Here is a 25,370-nt window from a genome sequence, read left to right as displayed (position 1 = left end):
CGAATTTGAGACCCAGGAGCTGCCGGCCTCAGGCTACACCAGTAAGCGGAAACTGCATTCCCCTGATGCGGCTTGGCTGCTCAGTAGGACCATGGCACGGCCTCCCTGGAGGTCAGAGGCTCTCTGTTGCACAGCAGCAACCAAAGTTTGGTTTGCCAAGTAGAGGACAGGTCTGTGACAGCTGTCAGTGACAGTAAAACTCCTCTGAGCAGTGCCAGGAAAGGCCTGGCAAACCTGCTGCACTTGGAAGCAGTGCTCTTTCTCCTAAGCAATATGGTTACAGACAGAAGACAGGTTGGGGAGCGTGCTGCCCCTCACAAATGATTTCTGACTTTCTGATGGGGTCTCAGGTTTTGAGAATCAAGGGAGGGGACTGGGGGAGCAGCTCCCCTGGGCCCCTTGTGCCCTGGAGCCCCCCGCCACTGCCCCCCAGCAAGTACAGCAGGAGCAGGAGCCCAAATCTGTCTCAGTCTCTCTGTGCCCTGGAGTAGCACAATCATTTTGATTTAAGAACAACGAGTCCAACTGTTAACCTGGCACTGCCAAGTCCACCTCTAACCCATGTCCCCAAGAACCTCATCTGTGTGTCTGTTCAACCCCTCCAGGGACGGTGACTCCACCACTTCCCTGGGCAGCCTGTTCCAATGCCTGACAACCCTTTCTGGAAGAATTTTTCCCCAATATCCAAGCTAAACCTCCCCTGGAGCAACTTGAGGCCATTTCTTCTTGTCCTATCACTGGTTACTTGGGAGAAGAGACCAACACACTCCATGCTACAACCTCCTTTCAGGTAGTTGTAGACAGTGATAAGGTCTCCCCTCAGCCTCCTTTTCTCCAGGCTGAACGCCCCAGTTCCCTCAGCCGCTCCCCTCACACTTGTGTTCCAGGCCCCTCACCAGCTCCGTTGTCTTCTCTGAACTCGCTCCAGCACCTCAGTGTCTTTCGTGAGGGGCCCAAACCAGAGCACAGGATTTGAAGTGCAGCCTCACCAGTGCCCAGTACATGGGGACGGTCACTGCCATAGTCCTGCTGGCCACACCGGTGCTGACACAAGCCAGGATGCTGTTGACTTTCTTGGCCACCTGGGCACACGCTGGCTCCTGTTCAGCCGCAGCCGAGTATCCGGCAGGGGGCGCTGCCGCCTCGGGAACGCGCGGCGGCGCCGCCATTTTGCGGGAGCGGGAAGGCGGCGCCCGCGCGCAGGGGCTCCCCCGCCTGAGGGAGCGGCAGGGGCGGGCTGTCCCGTGTCCCCGTGTCGCGTCCCACCCGCGGACGTCGGCTCCTCTCCGCACAGGGGAGCGGCCTCCGGGTCCAGGTAGCCGGCTTGCTCCAGTCAGCGCCCGAGGTGCGCTGTGAGCTGCCCGGGATGGGAAGATCAAAGGCGTGAAAAGGGGGGACGAGTTAAATGGCGGGGGCAGCTATAGTTACCCTCATGTATGTACACTGGCAAAAGCCTTAAATCTTCAGTGTACTGGGCTCTGATGAGGTGTTAGATCGAGCTGCTGCAGAAAGATCCTGCTCTCAAGTGCTGAGAAATTCAACTGGCTTCCCCCAGAGGAGGTAATGAGCTTCCAAATTAAAGGGTTTTTTTAAACTAGCAAAGCAGGAAGACTTTGATAATTTTAAATCTTGCCCCTTTAAGATTCACACCTTTGCAAACTTTCCTCTTTAACTTGCAACCTTATTTCAAGTGAAAGCTGGGCCATTTCTGTATTAATGTCATGGCTCCAGGAGATGGAGCTTTACAATAAACAAATGCTACAGTACAGTGAAACAGGCACTGGAGAGGCCATGGAGGAACAGGCTGAATCATGATGAGTGTTGCAAAAACTTTTGCTTCCTCCTGGCTCAAAGTTGGAAAGTACTGTATCTCTGTCACTGTATCCACAGGTGACAACAGGCTGAAGGTGACAAGTTCGAGTCTCTGCTGGCCCGGCTCCTCTGCAAATGAGGACAAGGAAGCCAGTGCAGCACACCTGCCACCACTTCCCACCCTCCCAGCCACCCCCGTGATCATCTTCTCTGCGCTACCCCAGATTGCAAAAGCTGTTGCAGCCAGACAATGTAAGTGGTATTGCAAAATCAGTGTAACAAAGGTTTTCAGCTGCTGCATGGAGGGGGAGTATGACCTGTTCTTTTTGCCCGTAGTGCTTAGGACAAGGAGTTACAGATTTAGGTGACCATAGGGAAAGAGACCAGGTGTTGACGTAGTTGTAACGGTAAGTGATGCAATGGAATAGCTCATCCAGTTTTCTCAGAATCCCTCTCCCCACTTCTTCTCCGTGATGGAACCCAGCCTTAGGGTTTAGTGTGGACTAAATGACTTCTTCAGATTATTTCTACCTCTAATATTTTTTTTCCCCACCTTATAATTCAGCATTTCTGGAAGGTTTCTGTTCTATTGGGCTAGAGTTTCCCTGAGCTGGTTCAGTCCGCTTGGTGGTCAGATGGTGTGCAATTGTGCATCTGCTCTGCCCTTGGAATCAAAATATATAAAATCCAGAACCTCAAATCTGAGGCCCAGATGAAGTATCTGGGAAGCTCAGGATACCTCTTGCAAGAAATTATATGACAATCAATTGGTCTTCTCTTTCCTTCTCCAGGTAGTTTCTTTTTTACCTCTTATTTTAGGCACTTTTCAGAAGAGGTGTGATAAAACTCAGTTGCTTGGGGTGTTTAAGATAATTCTACTCTCTAGTGTACTCACCTTTCAGGACTGGTTTGTTTGTCTGTTTTTCCCCGATGTTCATCATAAACTTTCTTTATCTATCCCGTTATCCACAAGATATACTTAAATGTACCCTAATTCTTCTAAAACGCATCTATTTTTGAGTGCCAAGCCTTTCCCTTTGGGCCCATTCCCTTCAAGCTTTTCATATTTACTCTTTGCTCACAAAAAATGATTCTCGGTGACTTCAGGTGCTCTTTTCTGAACTCCTGGGCCTGTGTTGCATTTTATTAACAACTTGTAAAGATGCTTAGGAGACATGCTGGGTTCTCCATTAAGTAAATGACTGTTTATGTGTGAGACAGAGACTCCTGCTTTCCACTGGTGTCACTTATCTCCCTGGGAATCTCAGCGAGGAGTGACTGTCCCTGTTTACATGGGCCTCTCTCCATGCAATTAACACACCCAGGATCTTCCCTTCCAATGTTACGACGGGAGGCCTCCTTGTACAGCAACAGTCCCTGGTCAGTGACCATCTGCACCCCTCGTTTATTTGAGGAGTGATTCATGGGAATTCCTGAACAGCCCTGGGAGGAGGATGTTGACGTATCTTTTCCCTGCCAAGGTGACTGTTCTGATCACTGGGTTATCCGGTGATGCCCACACTTGCTGGTTTTTTGCTTTTTTCTGGATTCATACAACTTTGACTCCTCTCTTGAACACGGGATACATTAAAGTCATGTGGGCAATAAAAAACTACTGTTACTCTGAGGCATTTCTTTCTATGTAATATTGTAATTTACAACAAAACCTGCTTTAAACAACAAAAAATGCCTTGTTTTCTTGGTGTTCTAGGAATATCAGAATAGATCTGTGCCTCTCAGAGTCTTGACAGCTTCTTTCTACTTATTTTCTTTTGATTATTTATTCCTTTCTGGATTCTCTTTGACTTTCAACTCAGTCAAAGAGCTGTGCTCCGTGCACCAAAGGCCCTCCTCTTCAGATCTCTTTCTGACTGCAAGTCTTGGCTATCTTGTTTAAATATATGTATTCAAAGGGGCCTGTGTGTGGCAAAGAGTAGAACTCAGTGCTTAGAGATCTGGCAGTACCGCTGCTGAAACACCCCGCAGAAAATGGAAGTCTTGACTGTGTGATCCTAAAGGGGGTTTTTCTCTAAACACACAAGTTTTGCATTACCAAGGCATTGTAGCAGGATTGTGTTGGTTCACAGAACCCTTAGGCAAGATGTCTCAGTCAGGGTGAACACCCTCCATAGCCAAATGTAGCTGTCTTGTGTATCTGTATGTGAATATAGAGGCGTATGACCTCTTAGAGCTAAATTACTCTGCAGTTGCTAAATAACCAGCTTTTAAAAACAAATATTTTCTTCCCATCCATTTAAAGTGTTTACAGTGGGAATTTCATCTTTATATGTTCTTAAATTAAATTCTTACATAATTTTTAAATAATAAAACAAACTTCTGATTCAGGAACTTAATGAAAAACATTAACCTAATATTTGCATTTGTGGTAAAATCTGGGGCATTGACCTAGTGAATGAAAAATGTGATTTTGGAAGGAGAGAGTCTTCTATTTAAGAGCGTCTTGTAACTTTAGGATACAGTGTCGGGTGTCCTCTGACAGAGGGAGGATTTTTGACCCAGGTCTGCTGTCCCTGCTAAGGTGGTGCCCCATGGGCGAAGGAAGGGCTCTGCAGGCAGAGTAATGAAGTGTCTGCTCTTCAGTGGTGGGGAAGCTCCCTGCGAAGGGGGAAGGAGCAAGAAGTCTAGTTCTGAAGTTACTCCAGCTGAATTTGAGCTGAGTAATTCTAGACTGACCAAAGCTTAAGATCAAGCACTCTTCCTGTTTTAAAAAGGATAAAAAGAGAAGTGTGTGTTGTATGTTAGGTGTTTGGACTTAAGCCACTGCCTTCTTTTAGGAAACTGCGGTAGCTTGTAGAGTGCAACATCATCAGGGAACAGTATGGCTTTGATTAGCTTTTTTTAATGAGCAAAGCAACTAATAATATATTCGTCTTCCAACAGAAGTATCTTTTTCTCCTGAGACACTAGTAAGCAGTTTTGTAGTGGTTTCTCAGGTCTAATGCAGGACTATTGTGTTACTGCTGGGTTGCATGGAAAAAGAAGTATTCAGTGATTCCCTTGGGAAGGTGAAGCACAAAAAAAGAAGTATGAACCATGTGCTCTCCAAAACAGCCATGCAAGGAATATCAAAGCTCTCTATAATCTCTATAAGTGAACTGAAATATTATGAAGAGAAATGAGCCACCCCACTATCAGGTGTGATGGTGCAGGCTGCCCTGTGAGCACAAGGGCTTCTCTTACTCTGCCTGATTTTTCTGGCCAGGGCAAGTAATGTATTAATTCTTACATTCCATGTGGTGTCTGTCTTTGATTTATTTTTAGTGTTATTTTTAACTATGCTTATGATCAGTTCCCAACCTGCAGGCATAAATGACCGGATTTTTTTTCCAATTGAGCTGTTAAGAAAAGTTCCTATGGGATAGCAGTAGCTTCTACTTTTGTGTACAATGTAAGACAAACTGGAGTTGATCTATGAACTGTAAAAGGGTCTGAGATGGGACTGCTGAATTCTTCTGTATGGGTTTAGTTAAAAAGTCTGAGAAAAGTCAGTCAACCTCCCATGGCTAAAATACTTTCCCATGTGGGGGTACATCTCTGTTGCAGCTGTGTGATTCTTCTGCTGTTAGTGTCAGGCTACTGGCTGCTGTGTCTGGCACCCGTGTGCATACTCTTGGTCTGAGAATGGAGCTGAACTGTGTGATCTGATAGTGCAAAGCCTTGTCTGTTTGCGTATGGCAGGTATTTGCACTTGTGGATGTCTAACATTTCTCTGGAAACTTGCAGTCTGATTCCAAACGCTACTCAGACGCAGTTTTGCTGTAGCGGTCTCTGCCTGGGACTTACAGGTTAGCCAATTTATCTTCTTCCATCAGACCACCTGATACAATGTGTGCTTTACATGTGAGTCTGTGCTGCTGTATGGTCTCTCTCCCTTTCCCACCCCTGGAATTGTTTAGCACAGAGTAAACTGGAGAGGGCATGGCAGCTAACACTGGACAGATATTAAGAGCAGCTGATAGTAAACCACTGCTTTGAGTGATCTATGGACAAGATCTGAGAGGTCAACTGTAAGATCTTTGGTCAGGCAACCTCATTTGAAGGACAGACTTGACAGGAATGCAGGATTAAGCTTGACAATAAAAGTAGTTTCTAAAACTTTCACTTCCTAGCAAGCTTCTTTAATGTGGAGCTCCAAGTCTTGGTATGTTTTAAGATTTGTATTTTCTTCTATAAGTAATAGAGAGCAAATGTTTTATACAACTGCATTCAAAAGAAGTGTAGCTTCATGTTGGAGTCTACAGCTTTTAAAAGTGAAAGTATTTATTTGACGGTGAACTTGTCTGATTGTGTCTGCGCAGCCTCCCTTTGGCCGGCTGGTTGCTATAAGCAGCAACTCCAGTTGCCAGTGGTTGCACTCAAGATAGACTTATATACATCTGGTTCTTTTTAAGCTTGTGGGAAGACTGGGCAGCTTTCTTTACTCTTTTTTTTTTTTTTTTTTTAATTTAACAGCATTGTTTAAACTAAGAAGATCTTTGTAGATGTGCAGTGAGAAAATTGTAATGCAGGAGAGGGGTAAGACAAAGGAAAGGGGAGATGAGGGAGAAAATGTATTGGTAGATGAAATAGTTTGTGGTGGAGTGGGAATCCAAACCTCTTACTTCTGCATAAGCAAGGCTTTGCTTCTCAGAACACAAAGGATGAAATACTGTTAGAACATTACCCTGTTCTTAGCCATCAAGTGGCAGGAGGCTGTTCAAAGGGTCTGAATATGTCTGTGTGTGGCGTTTGCTTATCTAAAACTACTGCAAACGGATGGAGGAGCTGGTTAACTTCTTGTGTGAAAGGTTATTCTGTAGCTGAAATTGCTTTAGGTGGCTCAGCTGTATTTTGTCAATAAAATGTGCCATCAGTGGAGGAACAGGCAGTAAAGTAGCTTCTGTGTGCTTGTAAATGGAAAGCACGAGCACGTCTGAAGGGCAGCAATTAGAGGATTTGGTAGATGCAGTCAGCAATTGTATCATTACAAAGTCCGTTTTCCAGGATTTAGAATTTGAATGTGTTTAATTGCAATGGGTTGATAGGATTAATAGCTTGAACGTGATTCTTTTTTATCTGTTTTGACTGCTCTAAAGTGAACTGTGTGATGCGTATGAGTTGCTATGCTAGAGAGTTCAGTGAGGGGAAGAAAATTAATGTGTTCCTAATATGTTTCTCTATGTGTTGGGAATACACCCTGCCACATTTCTGTAAAACTGTATTGAATGTCTGGGGGGAAAGTGGCCTGGCATGGTACATGATATCAAGTCATTTCCAGCCTAGGTAGATGAGATGGAAAGAAGGATCTTGCCAAGTGATGAACTCATCAACTGCAGCAACTGTTGGTGTTGATTTCTGTCCCAAATTTAAACACATGGGCTAGGTCAATCCTTGGTGTAGTTCTACTTCCTGAAAGGGTGATGAGGTAAACTGTTGATAGTAATGCTATAGGCCGATCCATTGTGACTTTTTTTGAAGTGTGGTGGTTTGTGGTGTGTTGTTTGTTTGTTTTTAAAGGCTGAGAAAGGATGGTCTTGAAGGTAAGACACTGGGAATCAAGAAAGCCATATGTGCTTCTTGGTTCTAACACAGACTTTCTGTGTGACCTGGAGCATTTTTAAAATTTTTTTATTATTTTTTTTTTTTTTTTTAAATTTGCCTACTTCCTGTTTGTCCTGTGTACTTAGAGTCTATTGACAGGGACCTGCAGGCTTTTTCTGCTTGGTATTTTCAGCACAATAAGGCCTGGTCTTGGTTGGGGTCTTCAGGTATTATTGTAGAACAAGTGATCTTAATATTTCAACAGGTCTTATCTCTCCACACAAAGCAGGATCCTATTTGTAAAGGATCTTTTATGAAAGTTATTAAAGAACAGCATGCTCTAGCGCACATGAAGGGAAATAGCAAAATATTGTCACTTAAAGCTTCCAGATGATCAGCTAGATCGTGTTGGCTGTTCCAGTCCATGAGTGCTGCAAGGTGTACTTTGCCCATATTTCAAAATTGAGCTTTGAAATCATACTGTACCACTAATTCTTCACCAGTGTTTATGAAATTATGTCATTAGTTGCTAGAAATATTAAATATACTGTAGCTAGGCCATTTGAAATTTTCTAATGAGTCTGTCCAACAGTACATGTGTGTGTCTTGTACAAAGTAATTCAGGGTCACTCTGGGATACCATTTAAATAATTCTGCAAAGAATTCTGTGGGACAACATCCCAGGGTCTTGGTCTGCACCAAAATAAGTGGCTGTTTTTTGCAGCTTTTACCATTTCAAGGCAAGTTTAAAAGTGAGCTGAGGCTGGTGCCTTGCTGAGCTGCCACGCAGGGTACAGAGGTCAGGTGATCTTGCTGGACCTTTTCTGCAGGGTTTCTGCAGGAGTACAACTGTGCCCAGGCTTTGTTGTGACTGTGGGTCTGTTGATCACTTCCCCCTGCTGTAATTTACTGGTGGGAAGGGGCTGGCTTTGTTTGATCAAAATGGATGTACTTGGCGGTGAGTGGAGATTCTGTTGCCACCTCTGGCTCTATCTGTTCTTCCTGATAATCTCTGCCCTGAGTAGCAGCAATTTGGGTAATCTGTGTCAGATGACTTGTTGGTTTAGCTTTTTTTGGATTTGGCTCTTCACTGGAGAGTCCTGAACAACAGATATGCTCTGGGGTGTGTCATCCAAGCACGGTGGCTGTCCTCAGTTCGATGTTTTGGTGAGTGCTGTCCTGCCTGATGATAAAAAGATGGAATTATGGAATAGCTGTGTTACCTCATGGCAGGGAGGGGAACAAGGGTGGTTTTGTGAAAGCTGCTGGTGGATCAGCTATCTGTTTAATAACAAGCAACTACAAATAAAAATGATATGTGTTTAGGCTAGGGAACTGATTCAAGGAATATGGAAATACTAAAACACATCCAAATTATGTTTTTTGCATCAGCCTCAGGAAATAAACAGATTTGTTCTTTCTAGTTTACATGTGTAGTAAGACTTTTTGGTCATACAAGCTTTTCATTATTTTTCTTGTGCTAGAGTGTAGGCTTGGTAGCTTAAGGACCAAAAGGATTAATGCATTTGGTTTATATTCATGAAGTACCTAGCAGCCTCAGCCAGAGATCAGGGCTTTTCATATAAGATATTATGCAGGTTTCTAAAAGAATAGTAAAAAGCCCTTCTACCACGCTATGCAGTTTATCAGTTTCCTACAGCTTAAGACCCAAACCGCTTCTGAGAGTGCGTGTTCAATGAAGGTTTAAATTGAATGCAAGTGATATTATGTAGGAATATAAAAAGAAAAACTGCTTTGATGTCAGCAGTTTTGACCGATGTAGAATCATTTTTAGCTGTTGTACAAAAGCAGCAGCTGGTTTAGTACTCTGGTGACTACTTGGAAAAAACACAGTCTAAAGCTGAAGGGGAGAGCTTTGAGTAAGTATTTACTCACTTGCAAGGCAAGGGGTTTAAGAAACATAATGAGAGGGATGGACAGACTCTCCCAAAATCTTAAATTATATTTTCCTAATACACAGGATACCACAGGAGTGGTGATAAAATAGGTGTGGTGTAGGAAGAAGAATTGGCATGTTAACTGTAGATGAAGTACTTAATTATCCACTGGAGGAGTGAGCCCAGCATGTTGAATTAGGCTGACTCCAGCAGGCCGTGCAGCACCCTGTTGTGACTTAACCCCCAGGGAGGCCATGGTCCCCCCTTTTCTGGGGCTTACACCCAGGAAGCACCCTCCTCCATTTGATATTGGTGGCCTGGCATCTTGCTCTGAGATGGGCACCTCATTCCTCTTGGGTTTCAAACAACTTAAAGTAGGGTGCTATGGAAGGAGGGAGATCTTTAAGGTGGTTCTGCAATTGGAGAAGGAAAGTGAAAATGATGGTCCCATCCAGGAGATGGAAGAACTGGATTTGGACTTCTCATGCCTGCCTGGATCATATCCAAAGCCTCCCCTTTTCTGAAGGAGGGTGTTGCTCATGCAAGACTTCAGCTATTCTATGTTAAATAACATGTCTAGAAGGTAAATGAAAAATTCTATTCCTCAGTTGTAAAGGTGTTCAAACCCAGATCTTACTGCTAGTGAAAGACTTGAGCACTGGCTGGAAGCTATTCTTGGTGACAGTCTTGAGCCTGTATATTAAAGACACTGGAGAAAAGCATTCAAGTGTTTCTTGCCATAGGGAGCCCGATTCTGGAGCCTGGAAAGAAAGATGCTTTGACTTTAGCTGCCTTTTTTTTTTTTTTAATGTTTTCTCCCATTAGGTAAAATGATAAAATAGGAATTTAGAAAGATCTAGAGTCCAGGGTTTTGAGCATCATGTGTGAAGGTCCTTGTAGCTATGTGACTGGGATAACTTGTCTCTGATATGTGGGAAGTCTGTGACCGCTTTGGTCAAGTGAACTTCATTCTTCTAAGTTTGGACAGAAGAGCTGAAGATCTGTCAGATTAACCCTGGGTTTCACTTGGTGAACTGGGTTCTCTCACTTCAGAGGGTACATGTACTGCGTGTTGTGTGGAAGAGCCTTGCTGGTACCTGTCTGGTTTGCTTGGAAAATGCTTGCTGGGTCAATGATGTATGTGGAAGCAGCATATGAAGGCAACTTCTGCTCTCAATTAATTCCTTTTTCACAGTAGTCTTACCTCACACAGTGCCTTAACTGGGGAAAGACCAAACTGGAGTTGCATTCCTGTGTTTTGATTTAGCAACAGCTGAAGTAGCTTATAAAAACTCTTAATATCTTATTTTGGATCCCGAGTTCTGTGCAGAGCATGGGAAAGGCTGTGTCCGTGAAGGTGGACCTCACTGGCATTCACAAAGGTAGGCTCTATTGGTATTGCCAATTTTGTGGCAACTGTATCATGTTTTTGCTTAGTAAATTGGTAAATTTTCCAACTTCGGCCATATATACCCCTGCTGAAGAGAAGAGGCACCGCTATGTGTTGTGTTCAAGCTAATATTCTGTACCTGACCCACCTCTGATCTGGCCAAGAAGCAGAGCTGGGTGAGGACAAGGAAGGAGCTCTGAGTCTCTTCTGGAGTTTGGACTCTCACTGCTCTTGTCTAAGGGACAACACAAAGAGTTTGATCCATGTCCTGTAACAATGTCATCCTGACCATTGAGTTATATGCTTGTTGAATGGTTTTTTCCTCAACTGAAAGTTCGTGTAAGAACCTAGGCAGGGTCAGACTGTCTTTCTGTGATCCAGAAAGGGATTTTCTGGGTGACTGCGTGGGTAGGTCTTGCTGGTTTTCATTTGGCCTTGGGGGAATACTGTTAAAAAGATGAAATTTGATACTATGGTGCTGATGCAATAGTGTTGTGGGTGTTTCTGCGTTGTGTTTTGCTGTGTTTTGTTTTGTGTGTTTGTTTGTTTGTTTGTTTGTTTTTCCCTATTGCTGCTCCTGTTGCTCACTTAATTATAAAACCTGGATAAATGTACCTTTTGGTATAAATATTACTAATGTTGGCAGTAATTGAAGGTGAAACTGGCAAATGTATCTATCAAGCGATTTCACAAAGTAATCATTTATGAACATAGCTCTATTAATTTGTTTAGTCAGATGCAGAGAAGCAATAAAAGTGATTGACTAAAAACAATTAAAACAGTAAAAGTAAATTGTTGTGTGCATTAAAACCTGCTGAGCCTGTCAGATGAAAATTGTAGGTTTAAATGTGAAAATTAAAGCTATTGATTTTAGCTAGTCTGTCTGTGGCTACCAGAGTCCTAATTTGTTCTAGTTTTCTTAGCTGAAAGTTGCTGAGACAAGAATAAAGATAATCCTAAAACTCATTCCCAAAAAGGCATAAGCCTTCAGAAAGTCATATATGATAAATATTTTTGTTTTGGGAAGATGGGAATGTTTTTCAGGAGACTTATATTAACTGTCAGTGTCTCAGCACTGCAGAACTGAATATAAATATTTACCAATAATGGTAACTTATTGTGCTTCAAAGAAGGTGAAGAATGAGACATTGACAGGAGAGAAAATACAACATTGATACAGACTAGATTACAGGGCTTCTCACTTAATTTATGTGCATGACTTTATTGTCATTTTCTTTTTATGTTATAGTAAATCTTGCATTCAGTGAACTATTATTTTTTTAGTATTCCATTAAAACAATAGCACAAAAAGAGTGCTATATCTGGACAGGTATTAAGGGATAGTGGTGGGGAATGAGGCTCCAGTCTATGCACAAGGGCTTCAGCTGCACAATGAGGGCTGCTGTCAGGAACAGAATGAGCCAGGGCTTTACCCAAGTATTAAAAATGCGCTGATTTGCCAGTGTTAAGCAATAGGTTATAGTATTATTTCCCCTTTAGACTGTAAAATTTAATATTTGGTGGTTAACTACTTGATCAACAGATAGAGGTGTTTTCGATTGGTGTTTGTATTTTTTTCAGTCTTGCTTTGGGGAGCGTGAAGCACATCTTCTGACAGCCTTAGTTTTTTTCTCTTTAGGGAGCAGACTCTTAAGGTAAGTTCTATGACTTACAAATACTGTATCAGTCTAGACAAAAAAATTTCCGACCCTTGCATCGTGCTTGCAAGTGAGGGGTGCTGGGGACCCCGCTGCTGCTGCCTGGACAGGGCTGTGGTGGGGAGCAGCAGGTGGCTGGTGTGACATGGACCAGAGCAGCATTGCGCTGTGATGTGCCCGACTTGGGGTCTGTCAGGCAGGGAAGCTCCCACAGAGGAGCGATAAACACAGAGCTGACAGGCAGAGCAGCTGATTTGAGGCATGCTGTTTGACATACACCATCAGGACAACTGCAAATCCAGAGTTATGGGATGTTTGTAGAGCTGGGTGCCTAGGAACAGAGCAGCCAGCAGCAGTCATGTATATGTTACTGACATGAACATCAACTAGTAAACCGGCCCCTTCTGCCTTCCAGTTTGCTGAGCTGAGAGGGTAAGGGCAGCATGGAGCAAAGAATTGTGTCCTGTGCACACAGTGTGGGATCACAGGCAAGTGTTTGTCACACCAAACTGTTTGTGGAAGGAACTGACTGGAGAGAACTGACTGTTGAGATGAGAGAAGTGAGAGAGAGAGAAATGAGGGGGGGGAAATTTAAATCTTTCTATGTGCATGAGCAGCACAGAGTTCACAAGAAACCCTTGTCTCAAGAGATTTTTTTTAAATGAGAAATTCAGGTACTAGGACTGATTCATTTGAACTCTGTGACACACTTCACAGATTTTTGTGAGTCTGTTCCACCAGCTGAACTCTTTCAACATATACTTGCAGTAGATTACACAACAGAGTATACAAATAACTTGCAGTTACTATACAGCTAGCTGAAGTTTATAGTTGTCAAAGTAAGCAGTTCTGTCAGCATGCAGTGGGGTAGGCACGTCAGCAATGATGCTACTGAAATGCTATTAAAAAGGAATTAGACACCTTTTATTTTCAAGGCAGTTGTTTAGGGTTTTTTGTTTGTGTGTGTTGTGGTGGGGTTTGTTTGTTTGGTTTTTAAACCAGTAGCTTCGTCATCTTTGTTTAGCAGTAACAGTCATGTTAGTTTTCAGCTGTTTGTGCTGGATCAGAACGTACTGTTCGAAATCCAGGGGAAGAGCCATGTGCATCTGCTGCCGTATGCCATTTGCAAATAGATCCTGTCCTGCAGTAAGATGTAAGTCCCACAGCACTGCAGGGGTACATCACACCATATGTCTGTTCATCATGTGTGAGGGGCTGAGGGAAAGGAGGGGGCCCCACGAGAGGGTTAACTTCTAACAGTTGGAAGGAAGCTGTCAAAAGGGGTGTTAGCTTCTGGGCTCTGATTCAGCAAAGCTCATGAGCATATGCTGAAGTGCTTTGCTGAATCAAGTTCTAGCAGAGAAACCTGTCAAAAGCATTTTACCTCTATCCATGCAACTGTCATGTTAATTGTAAGCCTTCCAGAAACTTATATGCAAAGTATATTTTTCTAATAGCAACTCTCAATTTGAAGGAAGGTTTTAAAATGTATTTCAGTTGTAGACTGCAAGTTAAAACCATACTAGTTTTCTCATTTCTACCTTTTAAATTGATACTGCTTTCCTAGAAAATAACAAGAAACCATAAACTTTTTTAGAAATAACATTCAGCTCTTGTGTCATGTTAGTGCAACAGCCTGTGTCATTAGCATGCTTATAAAAGCATTACCTTGCATCTCCAAAGTAGATTGCCTCCTAAAATCTCCATTATATTTAGCATGACCATTACCTCTGAAGAATTTTCTGTGGAAAGGGAGATTGTGAGGAAGATGAAGGGCAATGACTTGCATTGGAGGCCACCCAGTGAAAACTAAGCTAAAGCCCTTTTCTGGTAGAGCATATTTCCTTTGTTCTGAATTCTTGGTGATGGTGCAAGTGATGACTGGGAAAGGTCATTGAATGGAAATGGAAAGGTAATGCAAAGGGAAAACAAGCATCATTCTAATGCACTGTGCAGGTCTTCTCTCTGCATGTACTACAAGTGACAGCTTAGTCCTAAAGTAGTTCTGTCTCCTTTTCCACTAAATAATGAAAGGTGCTGCTCAAGCAATGATCCTTGTGGACGATTAGGACAAATACATGTTATCATGAATGGATGATAACTTCATGAGTATGCTATAGCAACAAAGTGAAATAGTTAAATTTTATCATCTTACATACGTAGTAGATGTCCTGACTGTGCATTTTTATATAAATAATAATTTATTCACACAAACTTTGTTTTCATCAGTCCTAAAACTCATTGTGTTTTATGTTTAGTATTATCACAGGAGGAAACTATTCCCTTGAGAGCAGAAACCTAGTGAATTTTCACATAAACACTGCACTAGCATTTCCTTCGTTGTGGAGACTGTAGCAGTCAGCAATTCCAATTCTGTTGGGAACCGTAGCCTGGCACCATTATAGCAAATAATTTGAGCAGTTATGTTCCTAAGTACTGTTACTGACAATACCACCCTGAGCCTTTGAGGCAAAGCAGGTGTGATTTTTTTTTTGTCTTTGGTTTAAGAATGAGTGTTTCTTTTCCTATTTATAAATGATGTGACTCAATCAGGACACAGTACATAAATATATGTAAGTAAAGCTTGGCTTAAGAAGAAAATAAAGAAAAATCACCTGCCTGTTTGTAAAGGGAGAAGGAATGTGGCATATGAATCTTCCATCTCTCTTCGTCAGAAGCAGATCTGCGCCCCCAGCCCAGAGTGTCAGTGAGGTAGGGTGGTATGGATAATGACTATGAGGTAGTGTGCTGTTAATATGAATGTTTTAAGGCTTTTTGCAATGGGGAAGGTCCACACTAAGGAAAGTGCTAAACAGTTTTTGATTAAACCAAAAAGAAGGCCAACCACAAACAAAAAACCCCACCACAACAATACCACAAAAAAAAAAAAAAAAAAATCAAATAGACTATGACTTTTGGAAGCATATTATGAAGCAGTGCAATGAAGAAACAGTAAGTCCTAAACATACAGTTCCATTCATGCTGAAGAATTTTTTGAAGAGTGGAGCATGTCCTAAAAACTAAGTGATATATATGATGACCCTTAAAGTTTACTAGCTGGTCTTAACAAACTCTTTTGACGTATATGCTGGCAGGCTTTTACATGAGGTTAGCTATAACTTGCATATTAAAATCAAAGATGAAAGCAGGAACATGCTTTTATTTCTGTCAGTGTACCATGTGGTATCTGGATTTGTTAGGCTGAAGGTGGGGTTAACAGATAAGTCATCACAAAGCTACTAAAGTCAAATCTGCACAGGAGGTGGTGGTGTCTTCCCCAGTACCAGACCGCTTTCTCCCACTGTGCTTTGCATAAATATGAAGTGCTGTGTTTTACTTTGTCGTCTTTGGATCCTCTTTTTTGGTCATTTCAGTATACTGTGGAGAAGCTCACTTCACACCTGCTTCCTTCTGTAGAGTGACTGTAGTTAGGACTTGCTGGAAAAATGGGACTGTTTCGTTGAATTGAGGATTTTGTAGAAAAACTTACTTAATCGTAGTTTTGGGCATAATTTCAAACAAAATATAAATTGGTCCAGATCTGTTTGAACTAAAGCCCAAATCTGCCTGGAAGATTTGTGAACTTCAGAAAATACAGTCCAAGTTTTACATGTTACACTGAAATCTAAACTTTCTGGGATGTGGTTACTTTTAGTAAAACTTGTACAACTCCAGCGAGACACCTCTTTCAAACATTTAAAATCTGTGCCAAGAGAAGACTTGAACTCCTCCTTTCTACAGCTCTACAGGGAAAAAAAAAAATCACTGTGATTGTTGTGTTTGGAATCGTATGTGCACTTACAAGGAGAGATTTGCAGAGGAACAGTTTGGTTTACTGCATGACTGGGGGAAGAAAATATTTGTGAAGTATTCCAGTCCTAATTTCACATGTGTTTTAGGGGGTAACTATAGCACTGCCAAGAGAGAAAATATAATAGGACATAGCATTTCAAGAAATGAAGAGCTGTGTTTATTCTGGAGGAATGTCGGTGGTCTGGGTGTCTTCCATAAGAATGTGAAGTAATGAAATATAATTGATATTTGCAGCAAGTTCTGCAGTTATGCAGTGCTTCCACAGGGGAAAAGATGTAGAATGAACTCCAAGTTTAAAGCAAGTGTTCCCATGGATGTCACTGGCTTTGGGATTTCACCTGACTTCTCTGAGGATCTTGTGATGATGATGTGCTGGAACCTCGTCAGTCCTCTGAGGTTCTGACAGATGTGTTGTGGCAAAGACATTTGTGGGGGTTTAAGGCCCTGACTTCATAGCTTAGACACGTCTACATTGGCTTTCAATTGATCTCACTGGCTGGAGTGGATTTAATTATGCTTGTTTAATGCAGGTACTTGATTCCCATCCTGATTCTACACCTTACTCCAATAATTTGTTTAGTGATTTAATTAGAGAGGATGACCACTGAGGTTTTATTGCTAGAGGTTGAATTGGTGAGAAATTTTGCTGATGATGCTCCTAAAAATGAAGCAACATGATATTATATAAGCATAGCAAAGTTGCTTGGGAATGGTCATGTAAGAGATGTTCTGCTGTTTGACCAATGAAGTTTGTCTTTTGGGGGTAAAGAGGGGCAGGAAGCTCAGTAATGAAACCTACCCTGAATCTATTTCATAGCAGGTTTTTTTTTGGTTCAGCATATTATTTTGCCACCGCCGTTTGTTTGTTAAGAAAATGCTTGACTTGGTTGAACCATTTGGTTGCTAACGCTACATTCATTTGATAGAATTACTATTCAGTAAGTCCCTGGTAAAAGCAGTGACATTTGTCAGCGGTTCTTGAGTCACTTGTCCAATATTTTATTTGATATATGAGAAACATATGATGCAAAGTCTGAAAGGGTATGGAAGATTCCACTCCCTTGGTAAGATGTGGCCTTGAACTTGTGAAGAGCAGTTTGCTTAACCATTTTATAAGGAAAGCTCAAATACAGAAAGACAGACATTGTCAAACATTATCGCTTTGGTTTTGGCTAGCTAGTTATTTTGTTTCTTTCTGGCTAATACTGGAAAAATAATTATTTTATAGACTGGTTTTATTTTTTAATTCCAATCCAGGGATACTTTAGGTTTGCTGATACTAATTTGTTCTTCTAACTATGCTACACATTGTACATGAGCTTTTATTTTTAAATATTTTTGCAGTTGTAAGTTAGGAGGAAAAAAGCGCTTTTGTTTGCTTAATGAAGTTGGCTTTATGGATCCATATAACATCAGTGCCTTAATTACTACAAATGGATAATAAACGCTTCCCTATGTATGAGAATGGGAGGCACACAGTGTGACTGTCATTAGGAACAATTGGATTTTCTCGTGATAAGTTGGTAAAAAATGTAAATACTACAAATAACTGCCTGAGGGCATGTTAGATAACTATGCTAGGAACCATGCAGCAAACCTCATTTTTACAGAAATTGCTTCCTCTATTGGAGTTGAATACAGAAGAAACTGAATGCTCATTCATGTATAAGTTGGAATATTTTTTACATTCTTTGTGAACATTTTGCATTAAGGTGTCTGATATATAGTTTTCTTGTATTACTGGAAAGAGCTAAATGTTGGCAAAGGGGTGGTTAGGATCTGTTTTTTCCTCGTAAGACACAACTCCTTGGCTTTAGGCAATTAAACCAACCCTGTGTTCCATGGAATATAGTAAAAAAAGTAATCTTGCTCTTTCCCAAGTGAAGCAGCTTGTAGGAAGTCTCTTGTGATCAACAGAGAAAAGGAAAGTTGGTCTTTGCATTTCACAGGCTCTTGAAGAGACAAACCAAACCCTGGGGGGGTGGGTGGGTACATGACCAGACAAGATGCTAGTTCTTCCGATGAGTTGGTAGAAGCTGAATATCACACTGCTTTTGTTTTCAAGGAATGTAAACAGTTCTGTTTAGGGAACATCATGAAAAGTTTAATTTAGTAAACATGACCCTTTGATTAGGGATTTGTTTTAAACGAATCAAGAACAGGATTCCCTGTTAGAATCTATTGGATCTAATAGAGTTCCTGTCTTTCTAGATCTGTATGGGTGCTGTGAAGATCTACTCTTGATCTCTCATTGCTCTTTTTTTGCATTCCAAAGGTGTAACTTCTCCAGCATGGCCAGAGAGGGCCAACACAGACCTTTGAGAACTTTGGAGCTGTAGAACGAATGGATAAAACCAACATAAGGCTGTTAAAGCCACTATACTACTCATGGATTCCTTATAAATATGTAGGAAATTTCAACCTTGCTGGAGCCTTTGTTCACTGACGGCAGGGTCCTGTCCAAAATCCACAGGAGAAAAGGAGCAAGATAGCAGAGTGCTTGTGGTTAAAATCTTGGGTGTGATTTGGGGTGTATTTGCTCTGGCACACCAGCAGGTGCTAATGGGAGCGCTAGGCAACACGATCCTTATGTTCAAAGGCACAGGTGGGTTGCTTCAATCTTGTGTTAATTGCTGTAGATGTCAGTTTATGGTGGTGTACTGGCATTGGAATAGTTTTGTGCTTTGTTGCTTACGTCTCTGCTGTCCTTGTGATATAGTTTGCCTTTTTTTCATTTGTCAATGTGATGAGCAGGTCGTCTTGAGGACTATGGTGAATGCAAAGTCTGCTCTGGGAGTAGTTGCACTTTGCTCCGTTCTTGTGTTGCATTGTGAATCTTCATTTTGTAGAAAGCTGCCATGCCATAAATTGAGAAGAAGGCAGTACAAGATAAATTAGCTGTACCATCTTTTATGTGGAAGACTTTATGATGTATTCTTCCCTGTACAAGACTCCCATCATACCTACCTCTTACAATGAAGCCTGGTGAATAATGGCTTAGGCAAGCAATAAATACATAATGCAATGCCACCTTTGAACCTTGTTGTGTGTGTGTAGGTCAAAGATTATGAGGGTTGTAGTAATGATTTATACTTTCAGTCTCTTGGTATTCTTTAGGCCATCTTTGATTGTCTGTTAGTATGACTTTAGTTATTTTATTATTCTATTTATTTTGAGGAGGCCACTATGATCCTTTTCATACTACTATGAAGTATTTTTTTTTCTGAATATGAAACAGCTCGAACTTTGTGTTCAATATACACCAACTTACTGTGTTCAATAAGGCAAGCATATTCAGAAAAAAGAATAAATGTATCTATGGAAGTGTATATATTCAAGACTAAAAAGTTGTTAAAGAGAGAACTTGATTTATTATTGGTAACAGGCTTAGCAATTGTCTATCTCCTAGCAAATAATGTAAACTTCCTAATTGCTGCAGAACAACAATTACATGAATACATCTTGACAGCTTCCGTATTAATTAATCTCACACTGGTTCATTTGAAAATTTAAGCTTAACTGATGAATGATGACTGTATCTTGGAGCTTCTGAGCTTAGTGTTCTTTGATGTTAAAAGTGCATCAATCAACCCTTAAGCAGAACTTGACAAAATAATTTGATAATGGCAGATGCTTGTTTTCACATCTCTGGCTTATGCTGATCCTTTGCTGTACCTGAGGTGAAGCTCACCTGGGTTATGGCGAAGAGCTCTCTGACTTGATGAAAGCAAATGTTGTCATTAGTTCCACTCTTTCCTGTTCATGCCATTCGGCTTGCAGGAACTTTGCTGCAAATAAAAGAAAATTGTTCACAGTACTTCAGAGTAGTGGTTTTCATACAAAGCTGTGTTCTTATTCTCGCCCTTTCAGGCTAAGCAGCCAGGTTTACTGATGAGTGAGTGTGTTCTGTCTGCTGCTGCACAACCAGCCCCACAACCTCTGCTCAAATACTGCAGATGGGTTGACTTCCCTTCTTGGTTGTTTCCTATACTCTGCAATTTGAAGCTAATTATTTTGTGGAGCAGTGGGTGCTCTTGCCTGCCTTTATTTCTTGAAAGACTGCTCAGCATTTAGCTTTCATGCTGTGCCTTGTGCTGATATTTGGCAGGCTTGTTTTGTGTTCTGGAGTCCCAAGGACACCTCAAGTAAGTTCTCTCTTGGAAGAAGTTAGCGTTGTGGTGTGTACAATCAAACAGTGATGCAGCAGCCAAGAAAATCAATGTATTCTCTTTCTTCACTGGTGTGCTCTTAGAGGTTTGTCACTTGAGAGGTGAAAGAGACATGATCCCTTCCCTCTTTTTTCAGTTTGTGCATGTCAAGTGTGTGTTTCCACAAATGTGCATTCACCTTGTGTTACTGAAAATCTAGGGCTATATCTCATTAGGCTTTTATCTGGTAGCTGATAATCCCTGGGATGAAGGGGGTGCTGCTGGCTGTGATGGAGATTGTGCAGTATGCACAACCTGAATGTGCTGAGGGGCTGGATGGCACAGAGGGCAGCCAAACTGCTGGCCTGGCACTGCCGTACCGGGGTGGTATTGGCACATCATATCTTCAGTACCAATTCAAGTTTTTAACCTGCTGCCTCTAAAACACATGACCAGAAGATATCAAAGCCATGCTGTTGTTTGTTATCACTGATACTTTAATCTACTAATAGATATATTAACTTTTGCTTTCTGTCTCAGTTCTAATCATCTGTATAATCCTGTTAACTGTTTGGGAGCTCAAGCATGGCCCGTCAGAAGAAAACCTTAGAACAACAACAGTAAGTAATGCTGAACATACACAGTTAACAGTCAAGTATAATTGCAAGGACTAGTGTTTGGAATAGATGACTATACTCCAGCCCCAGGGCATTGTGGCAGATGCAACATAAGGTTTAATAAACTATAGGTCCCTGTTGCCAGTGTTACTATATAAGAGTAATAATAACACTGAGAGTGAAAACATCCATCAAAAGCTGACAAAACTGACACAGATTATACATATGCACATGCATATACTAAAGATGCTACTTGAATCTGATGGAACTGCTAATAAAAATTCTTTAGTGATCTTAATGAAACATCATTTTGTGCTTGTTACTCCTTTCATGTGAGGTTATTTTTGAGAAACAATCATTTGAGCATTGTTGGAAAAGGTGCTTGTAATTACAAAAGTAAATAGCAATATGTTGCCTGATAAATCATAGGTACAATAGCTCTATTCAGAGATGAGCTTATAGCTAAACTTAAAGTTAAAACTTTAAATATATTGAATATACATACTTGTTCTTAACACAGGGGCTGTGTCTTTCTTGCTGTTTATTCCGCCAAGAAACCCTGCTAGACAAATGACTGGTTTACTCTCAGTTTCCTCTCGGTTTCCTCTTTTTTTCAGTATTCTTTTTTTCTTTAAAAAAAGTCCCAAAACAAATACCAAGGAGGACATTCCTTTGAGCTGAACTGGCTATTGCTGCGTTAGTCCCATGAGTATCCCATTCAACAGGCTGACCTCTTTATTGGAGCTGGCAACATCGCCTACAGGATACAGTTCTGACTTATGATTTAGGCAGGTATGACAGCTTTGGCAGTAGCCTGATGTGCCATGTCATCCTTCTTCCTTCTCTAGAATACTTATTGAAATAATGTTGTAAAATACATTGGTGAAAACAAATATGGGTATGAGTGGGTGAGAGGAAGCTGTACATGTAATTTAATTTTTATGGCAAGACCAAATAAGTGCCAGTGTCCTGTTCTCTCATGTCATCAAACATGCTGGCTGTAGTCTGTGTATTTAGGGGCTTCCTCTTGTGTGATCTGCCAATTCAGAGCAAAGCAAGCATGAGCTTTTCCAGAGCAGTTCTGAACACCCATCTTCCTGCTGATGGTTGTGGGAGATCCAAGCAGACTGAGTGCTAGTGTGCCTGTGCCCTATCAAAGCTGGTTGAGAGTGAGGTTAGTTTAATTGGGCTTTTATTGTTGCAGAAAAATAGCACTTAATTTTCAAACAAACATCCTATTTGCACTGAAATGCAAATACTAACATTTCTATAAATCTGTTGCAGGCGCTTAAATTTTGCATCTGTTCCAGTAGAGTTAATAACACAAGTAAAATAAAACCTAGCCATGAGGCTTGCTTATTATTACCTTAGAGACTCGGTTTGTTCCTTTGAAAATGTATGCTAATGGTAGGGTATTCAATAAACTTTCACTCTTCTTCTGCATAAAACGTGTGGCTATTGTAGCATTTAGGTTTTGACCTTCCAGAGTAATACCTTGCAGAATATTAATGATGTACATCCCTATGGGGAGACTTAGGCAGGGAGGGGGACCCTCTGAAATTAGCCTCTGGATACAGCTGTTCAGATTTCTGAGGTTCCTACTCTGGGAGTGTTCAGAAGCTTGGCTCTGTTTCTCAGCCCTTCGTTGTGCTTATTGAGCATTGGCAACTATGCAGAAATGCTTATTAATTGTTATCATTGTAATAAGTTTTATCACGAACTCAGGAAGGTAATACATAGGCCATAGCAGAGATCATGTTTACTGAAGTTAATACTAAGTGTGTTCCTTCTGTATCTTATTAGATATGTTTGTAGCTAATGATGAATAAAAAGTGTCAGGTTTTGCCTTTTTTTTTTTTCCCCCTCCTCAAATGTGTGATATAGTCACAGTTTCCAAAGAGGAGGGATTTGTTTATGTTGTTTTTCTCTGCCACAAGAGCTAATACATTAAACATTTTCCCAAAGGATAGCTGTGATCTTTAATTAACTTTTTTTCCCACGGGCCTATAATATAGCATTATATGATATTTGGTCAGTACCCTGCTCTTCTGCCCTTGTGTAGGACTTATTGGCTCTCATTTCCTGGGGGAGCATTATGAGTGCAGACAGGAAGAATGCATCAAATGAAAAGTTAATTGTGTTTAAGCTGTGGGTGAGAGGGAAACAGTATTGAAACTTCCATTCTGTTGTGCCTCTATAGTAAGAAAAGCTAAATATACAGTTTCCTAGGCCACTAAACCAGGAAAGCAGGGGAGAAAAGTTTAGCTTAGTCACAGAAAAGACAAAATATAGAATAGGCAAGCAGCTGAAGAAAACTTTACTTTGAAAGCTGATTACAGGATGATGGAGGTGAGAACACACCAGTATTCAGTGATGGCTTCCTCAGGAAAGATAAAATCCTGTCTGCTTCCCGAAGGCTACTGTGGTTCTTCCATTGTGCATAAAAGCAACAATGAGGGGTGGAACGGGGGAACTTAGCCCTTCACAGGTTCGTCATAAATCATTACAGTGTATTTGATACCAGGCTCTGGGCAGCTTCGTGCTGAAGCCTTGGCTGGCATGAGTTCTTTTAAGGGTAAGCCAAATGAGGCACATCTGAGACTGGATTGTGAGCTACTTTCAGCAGTTCTGAATGCTCCAGACCCAGCTACATGGCTTACTCGTGCAAAATCTGTGTTGTGCAAGGACATGTGTTCCCAAGTGGGTGATAACCTGAGAAATAGCAGCTGTTTCAGAGCAGGATTTCCAATATCCTTCTCATTTGAGATGTCCCTATTGCTTATAAGACATTTTCATTGGAAAAGCTCCAACTGTCAGCAGCAATTTACCCAGCAAGGGTCTGATATTTTCTACCCTAATATGGTTAATGGGGCTTTATAGAAGCAGGTCTTCAGATGTGTGCTTGTTCTGTGGAAGAGCATTTCCCTTTGTGGTTTCAGTAAGATAGTTCTAGAATTTAATTTTTGGGTTTAAGGTTTTATATGAACTAAAATGTAGTGAAAATTGCTGGATCCAAAAGGTATGTTGCTTCTGATTTAGTTCTCTGCATTCTACTCAAAACACTTGAAGTCTGTCTTAGTGTTGGAATTTCAGGACAGTGTTAATCCAAGTTTCTTTTATACTTGACCATAATTTACTCAAATTCATAAACCAGAGAGATTATGGCCTGAGTATGAGGTTTGTAACTTCAGTGAAAATGGATTATGCTTGCCTAGAACTTATCACAAGCTTTGTGTGGTCATATTTCAGGTTTGAATAGTGGAGGCCAGCTGCAGAGACAGAGCTTGGCTAACTTCTAGTAAATGGAGACTGGAGTGTGGGAGAAGGTGGGGAAGATGGTCCAAAGTGTTGCTGTGTGATAATTTACTTGAAATTTGGTTTGAATATCACTGCAGTCTATAGAGTGCGCAGACTAGCATTCATTGACTAAGAGTATCTTTAAGACCCTTCCCTGTAGTAAGCATGTGTGTTCTTGTAAATCAAAATTATTAACTGGTGTGCTGGGATCTGATGTGCCAACTGCACATGGCAAGCTACATCACCTTTGGGGCTTCACAGCTTTTGGATGGTTTTAGCCTCTAGAGATCTTCATTGAGGTTTCGTTGTACTGTTCTTACACTTAATTAAAAAAATCAGCCCCTGTACCATTAGTTTAGTCTACTCTACTGTCCAGATTCTGCAAAAACCTGCATGCTCTTACCTTTATTAATAAGAGTAATTTTGGTGGAAGTTAAGTGAGATTGTCATAAAAGAAAACTTCAGCATAACCAGGAACCAAGGGGATTGAGGAGTACTTCTACATGCCACAATGTTGTTGCTGCCAGACCAATACTGATGATGCTGCTGTTTAAGCAAAACAGATTATTAGTAAATGTGTTCAGTTGTTGGCAGGTGACATACCTTGTTACAGAGAACCTGAGAAGTTATGCCCTGTATTCCCTTCATATCTATGTATACTGATCACTTGGAATTTTACTCTCAATGTGATATGACAGGATGTGACTGACATTTGTTAACACAGTGAAAACGATCATTGCTCTGTAATCCTGATTGGCAAACCAGCTAAATGCAAGTAGTTTTCTGAAAGCAGCCTTGTGGAAGGGATCATAAAGTGGGGGGGAAAGGAGGTAGTATTTAGCTTTTTAATATACAGGACTTCGCACTTGCATCAGTGTGCTTTTTTTTTTCAAAAATGCATTAAGGCTCCTTTCTCTTCTTAGAGAACGGTTTTATTAAGAACGCAGGCACACCGATGCTGCTGTGTCTGACTGGAATGGTTATGCCCATAATCAAAGAACAAGATGATTGGACCAAGGCACCCAGGCTGTTTGTGCAGAACACATTTAAATTAATTTAGCAGTGGTATTTTTCATTTATATGGACAAAGTTAGTATTTTTTTAATATTTGTCATGTGATAGGCTTTTCTCTGAAGTCGAGCCTTATGCAAACCACTATTTTTAACAATTTATTTGCATGTTGTTTTTCTGTATGG

The 25,370-nt window shown here is 41.2% G+C and overlaps 1 long non-coding RNA gene across 2 annotated transcripts in view; it reads left to right on the top strand.

The window, feature by feature from the left end:
* The first annotated feature begins 1,186 nt into the window (after nucleotides 1-1,186).
* Nucleotides 1,187-25,370, top strand: part of LOC136105815 (uncharacterized) — a 203,187-nt gene continuing 179,003 nt past the window's right edge. Inside the window, exons 1-3 of one of the 2 annotated variants that reach the window (XR_011740756.1) lie at nucleotides 1,187-1,560; nucleotides 1,891-2,064; nucleotides 20,801-20,880. This is a non-coding gene — a long non-coding RNA (uncharacterized lncRNA). The remainder of the gene's footprint in view (nucleotides 1,561-1,890; nucleotides 2,065-20,800; nucleotides 20,881-25,370) is intronic. The other variant, XR_010652047.2, reaches the window with a different exon arrangement.

Source organism: Patagioenas fasciata, chromosome 10 (assembly GCF_037038585.1).
Source record: "Patagioenas fasciata isolate bPatFas1 chromosome 10, bPatFas1.hap1, whole genome shotgun sequence".
In the NCBI taxonomy this organism is placed as follows: domain Eukaryota; kingdom Metazoa; phylum Chordata; class Aves; order Columbiformes; family Columbidae; genus Patagioenas; species Patagioenas fasciata.
Note: the sequence above shows the minus strand (reverse complement) of the source record. Positions and strands in the feature narration are given on the sequence as shown.